Raw genomic sequence first — 6,234 nt, forward strand, 5'->3', positions numbered from 1 at the left:
TGCCTTTTGCATGGATTGAGACAATAAGGGGCTTGCAGTGCTTGTTTCAGGCCAAACATTACCTTAAGCATGCAGATTCACAAACATCACCTTAAAGCCTCACCTCATCGCAAGCTCTTGGACAGAGACTTAGACCCAGGTCATGCCCCGGAGAGCAGTGTCCTTAACCGGCTGGAGATGATTAATAGCACCTGTGCCGGCATTTGTTATAGTCGGGAAGTTTGATCCTGTAGCAGAATCTGATCCAAAGGGTATGATATAAACTAGATTATTATTATTATTATTATATTTTAAATTCATCAAAAATACCGTGCGAAATCTCTGTTTCCCCCCCTCTTCCTCTATCCCTATCTCATGAATATTACGTTTAAATCAATAGAGAACCTTTCTTCCATATGATGTCTCCACTCAATCAGTTGTTCGTTTGGTGGGGCCAATGAAGCTCTGTCCGAGTTAACGGCTTGGATTGTTAGTGTTATCCAGTTCAGTGGGTTCCACTGGATGAACTGCTTGGATCCCTACAAGCACTCCATTTGTAATATACTTGTACTAAATGCCATGTCTTAAAAAAAAAAAAAAAAAAAAAACAAACCAGTTGCCATGTTTTTTCGTTCTGCCCATATCGTGACTCATGATCACCAACATTTGTTGCTCCATAGTGCCCCACATGTAAACATGGCCCAAGATGGGATGCAACGCAATCAATAGGTTCAACTCCAAAAATCAATGGTCGGCTTTGATTCTTTTAAGCGATCATTGTATCATAGATTATTCCAAAAAGCACTTGGAAGATGGATGGTTCTGATTATGTGGCAATCTCTACATATGGGCATGAGGCAACACACACAGATAGATCCCAAATGGCATGGCGGCATAAGCAAGTAGAAGTTCTAAGATGCAGCTAGCATGACCCTTGCAAGTAGAGAAGGCCAAGTGAAAATCGAATTTGAAATTGTCAGCTTGGAATCATCATTTCTTCAAAGAGAGGAATATTTCTCCATGTAATTCCTGAATTGCTAAATCACTTGGAAGGTTAGCAAATTGTAATTTGTTGTTATCCACTTGCCGGAACGCGATTTGTCAATAGTTACTCTCCCGAGTAAACACATGCTTCTAGTCATCTCCTTGCATTGTTGCTACCACAAGCCTTGTTAGGTGTCTCTTCTTCCATTCTGCTCCAAACATGCACAAGAGACCTTTCTCCATGATTGATGGAGGCGGCAGGTAAGTTGGCATTGGACTCATGACTTGGAAGTTGCGACACGGCTCCATTTGATGGACCTACATGTTTGATGGCCCCACACATTTACACCATGTGGTTTAGTGGAAAACAAGAATCTATGGCTACATTGTGGTATGAATTATGGGAAATTAATAGGCCATTTCTCACTTTCTTCACAGCAAAGTGCACATTGTAATATTGATTGAGCTTTGCTAGAATACATACGCATGGATTCCAATAAGATGTGTTGGGGACTTCCCCTTTGGATCTAGGATCATTTTTAAATGGTTCAAATTGTTTATATGATGGGCCTCACTTGGGGACACTGAAAAAAATGAAAAAGACAAAAAAGCAAAAAAATGGTGTATCAGAACATTTCAACCCTTTCATCATTTGACTGTGGAAGTAAACTTTGAACAATCAAAGGTTGAAATCTTTTAATCTGACAATTTCATGTGGTTCTCTCCCGTCCACCATGAAGCCCATCACATCAAAGGTTTGTGTAATTGAGAAGTACCCTAATCCAATGTATAGAGTCACTATGTTATTGCAATCATCTCATTATATATTCTAGCAAACCTCATCTTGATTTGCAACTGAATTATTTTGCCATTTCCCAAAGAAGTAGGGGTGTGTTTGGTTGCACCAATTTCATGAAATATCGCCATATTTTGCACCAAATTAGGCCAATTAATCACGAAATATTGTCATTCTTGGTGCAACCAAACAGTTCCTACATTAAAAATTCAACACATCATACCTCATTGGATAACACAAATGCAAGAATTTCTCACTCCCTCAAGCTCGCCTTCCTCCAAAACACTGCAAAAGAAAATTACAAGTGAGGAAAGAAACATTAGCAAGCTCTGAAACTATCCATACATCAATAGAAGAGATACTGGAAAATAGGTTTTTACTAAATGATGTTCAATAAAAAAGACCGCCTTTCGGTATGGAGTGATTGTTATGATGGCCCATCTTGAGATGGCTATGTATCAATGTCTCCCCTATTGCAGTTTGCTTGTAGCCCAATTAGAAATGGACAATTGATATCAATGGTCCATATTTGGCAGGCTCCAATTGAATGGTTAGGATCATCCAAGGGGGAGTTTCTGGGTTTTCTTCAGTCTGATGTGGGGCCCACAATGAACGTTATGGATCACCAAAAATTTAGCCCCACATCTTGCATTTCAGTCAGAAGAAGCCCTATTCTTATCCTTCCAACCCACCATTCTAAAACTACAAACAGCTTCAAACAAATGAATGCATCCCAAAAACCCTATCCATTAATAAAAAAGTAGAAGAAGAAATGGAGATATTTGGGTTTTCAGTTTGTACAAGTGGGGTCCATGGTTCAATGATCCCAGACCATTGATTAGATGGGTCTCACCCTAGATGGACCATGCACCAAAAACATCCCAGATTGGAAGATGCAATCTGTAAAGTTATTCAGCCCTAAATATCCATTTGGTGGCGATAAATTGAAGATCAGTTAGGATTTTTCCATTTGGAAATTCTATCCAAGTTGTGGCTCAACATATCAATGTTTTGGATCACTAGACCATGATCCCCCCCCCAAAAAAAAAGGACGGCATCGGATAATTCATAAAAGAAACACTGAAGGATGAGTAGGGTTTAAATGTACCTTGATTGGAACTCTTGAACATGAGCAAGATCTTTCCCATGTGCATCAGGCCAGCTGACTTTCCTCCCTCCATTCCTCAGCTGATATTCTTCCACTATAGTTGTTTTCTTAAGATTGCTCTTGAGGGGTGGCCCCTCTAATGTGATTGAGGATGGCCCATCTCCTACTTTACCACCAACACCAATACTCTCCTTCCTCTCAACTTGTGGACCCTTTGCTTCATAACTAGAATTGGGTGGCCCTTTGGAGGGAAGATCATGGCTGTTGTTTTTGTTTTTGTTTTCGTTGTCGTTGTCGTCGTTATGTCTAGATGGGACATAACAAGAGCACACTAGAGAGGTGCACTTGTTTTGCGCCACCGCCGCCAGGAGTACGGATGATAGTCACTCACCTCTCTCTCTTTCTTTTACAGATTCATCTCGGCCTTTGAATTATAATCTATATATATATTTTTTTAAATCATATGCGGCCGTTATTATCACTAAGAAACTGAAAGAAACCTCAGAAACAAACATACGATATATAAGAAGACGAGACAAGTATAGAAATAGAAACAACTTCCGAAACGAAAGAGACTAAATAAGAACAAGAGAAATCCACCGAAGAAAAACTTTCCCTTTTTACCGAAGACTCCGTTATCGCCAGCTGGCGATCATAGGAGGAACACTGATTAGCCTTAAACAAGAAGACAAGAAGAAGAAGAATCTCTATGCTTACAAGCCATGGATAGAGGTAAGGGAAGGTAATGGGAAGGGAGGAAAGGAATTTATGCGAACGTGTCGAATGGTCATTGATAGAAAATGATCACCACCATTAGATATGTGATTAAGGGGTGTGGGGCCCACCTTGAATGATTGATTTGTGGGTCATGTAAAGATGGGAGGAAAAAGGTTCAAAAATAGGAAAAGAAGTGCAGCATGGGCTCTCCCACTAATGAGTGGCACTTCTTTTTGCTTTTACTCTGTCACTCATGAGTAAGGTGAATTCATGGCCTCATTGCATGACAAAAAGCATATGCTTTTTGATAGAGCTTTGTGTTTTGAATATGGCTAATCTCACACGCATGTGTCATCAACGAAGGAGCCCCACACGTACTTTGGTTCACGTGTAAGTGATGGGAACGTATGTTTAGGCGTGTGGGATTCTTTTCTCTACTTGGTTTTTTTTTTTTTTTCACCTGAAGACAATACAGTAGAGCCAGGAGAATGGGAATATGTATAGCTATCTCTTCTTGGTAGGATGGGTTATGTGTCAATCAGAACCGTTCATCTAGTGGGCCCCGTTATGGATGTCCCATATTTGTAAAATCATGCTTATTAGAAATTACTAACCCTCGTTTTTCTCCACTTTTCAGCACTTGATTTTAAGGTCAGTTACTCTTCTTTAGGGGTGTGAGATGAGTTATTTACCTACTTGTAAAAAGTTATTCTCCTGTCTATTCATATACATATTCATTGCTTATACACTGTTACCTGTGTGGTACACACCATCTAACCGGTGCATTGAGTGAGCCCACCGTGATAATGGGATTCCCTGAAAATCAGGCCTGTCCAATCATTAGGTAGGCCACACCACATAAAAACTGACAACAACCCAGAAACCTCCAAAATTCACGTGATGGCTCAAATGATGGTGGGATTAGCTGTCACTAGGCAATTTTGTTCCTACCACTCATTTAAAGCCCATTTATATCAGACCGATAAGACCATCTCACCCATATATATTTTTAAATATCTGCCATCCGTAGTAGACCCCACCAGATGAACGGTTCGATTACCGTGGAGTGATGGCTCTACCTTATTCGGGCTCTCCGCGCTCCACTGTATCATCCAGCACCTCATTTGGCCACTCAAAAGTTCATGTGGGCCCCACTGAGAGAGAGAGAGAGAGTAATGAGAACCTCATTTCCTATTTGGTACCCCATCTAACGGTGACCAATCAAAGTGCGGATGGGGCCCATTTTCTAACATGCGCGTGTGGGATTAGTGGGGCCCACTCTACAATCATAAGGTACACTTAAACCGGAGTAAAGAAATGCTGGGACATCATTAGCTGGGATTTCTTGGGGAGCCCAAATATCCATTTCTCAGATACGCTTTTCCCTTAGATAGTAACATTTAAATACCATCTATTACAGCGGAGAGTCATTTGTACGGTAACCTTCCTGTGCAGCTGGTTGCATTTGGACGTGTTGGCATTTTCTTCGTAAATCTCAACCGTCCGTTAAGTCCGAAACCTTCTTCTTTTGTTACGGTGCAAACTCAATAAAGATAGACCTATACGTCCACGAAAAGAACTATCTCCAAGGCTATCTCGTGCGTTTATTTTTGTGCGCCGTTGATTGGATTGTTCTGATTATCTTATCAATATGATTTTTTCAGGGTAGCCTAGAAAGAGTTAACTATACCTAATGGACGGTCAAGATATGTGAAGCGGATGGAAAGGAGTCCAAATGCAACCAAGTGCATGGGTGGTTTCCGTACGCTTAGCCCACCGGATTATTTCTCGAAAGAAGAGAATGGGCCTGTTCTAAGCGGAAGCGGATTGCGTCCTACCCCTGCCTGGACATACTCAGTGCAGGCAGAGGCTCTGTGGGGCCAACCCTGATGTATGGTTTTTATCCACGCCGTCCATATATCTTATTTTGGGATCATTTTAGTAAATGTAGAAAAAAAGGGGAGATCAAAGCTCAGGTCGACCACACCACATGAAGCAGCTGTGATAATGTCTTCCACCGTTGAAACCTTCCCGAGGCACAATTAATGTTTATTTGCCATCCAACCTATTCATAAGGTCACATAGACCTGGATGAAGGGAAGGTACAAACATCAGCTTGATAAAAACTTCCATCACCATTACTCCCAAGAAATTTTTAATGGTGAGTATTAGATCCGCACTATGTGGTCCACTTGAGCTTGGATCTGCCTCATTTTTATTTTTTTTTTACATTCTAAAATAATCCATAAAAATGGATGGAAGGCATGGATACAACCCATACATCACGGTGGACCCCACAGATCCTCTGGTTGGACCGGGTCTGTCCAGGCGGGTGCAGGACGAATTCCGCTTCAATTCTCAGCAATTACTTTCATAACTTCACGCCGCCCACGTGTGTAGTGCGTGTAGCCCGTCCATCTACGTGCCATCACACATGCCGGTATGGCACGTGTGAAATACCTGGGAATTCCATCAGGTGGGCCACGCATTGTTGATTTTTCGCCTCGAAGATTTGACGACTCAACCCATCTGGTGGGCCACAGTAATCAAAACAAATGGAATGCTAGAAGAAAGGCGTCCGTTCGTTACATTCCCTGCGGCCCACCTGAAAAACCGACGTACCCGATCTTTCGTCCAGACGATCTACTCA

At 41.5% G+C, this 6,234-nt stretch overlaps 1 long non-coding RNA gene across 2 annotated transcripts; it reads right to left on the bottom strand.

The window, feature by feature from the left end:
- Positions 1–353: 353 nt before the first annotated feature.
- On the bottom strand, positions 354–3,804 carry LOC131240689 (uncharacterized). Of its 2 annotated transcripts, XR_009168840.1 has the most exons (5): positions 3,492–3,785; positions 2,868–3,291; positions 1,983–2,044; positions 545–1,281; positions 360–506 (listed from the first exon to the last, which is right to left on the bottom strand). It is a non-coding gene; the product is annotated as an uncharacterized LOC131240689 (long non-coding RNA). The 2 variants fall into 2 exon arrangements; XR_009168839.1 differs by having other exon boundaries at positions 354–506; positions 2,868–3,804.
- Between the last annotated feature and the right edge of the window lie 2,430 nt (positions 3,805–6,234).

The sequence above is a fragment of the Magnolia sinica genome, chromosome 3 (assembly GCF_029962835.1).
Source record: "Magnolia sinica isolate HGM2019 chromosome 3, MsV1, whole genome shotgun sequence".
Classification (NCBI taxonomy): Eukaryota; Viridiplantae; Streptophyta; class Magnoliopsida; order Magnoliales; family Magnoliaceae; genus Magnolia; species Magnolia sinica.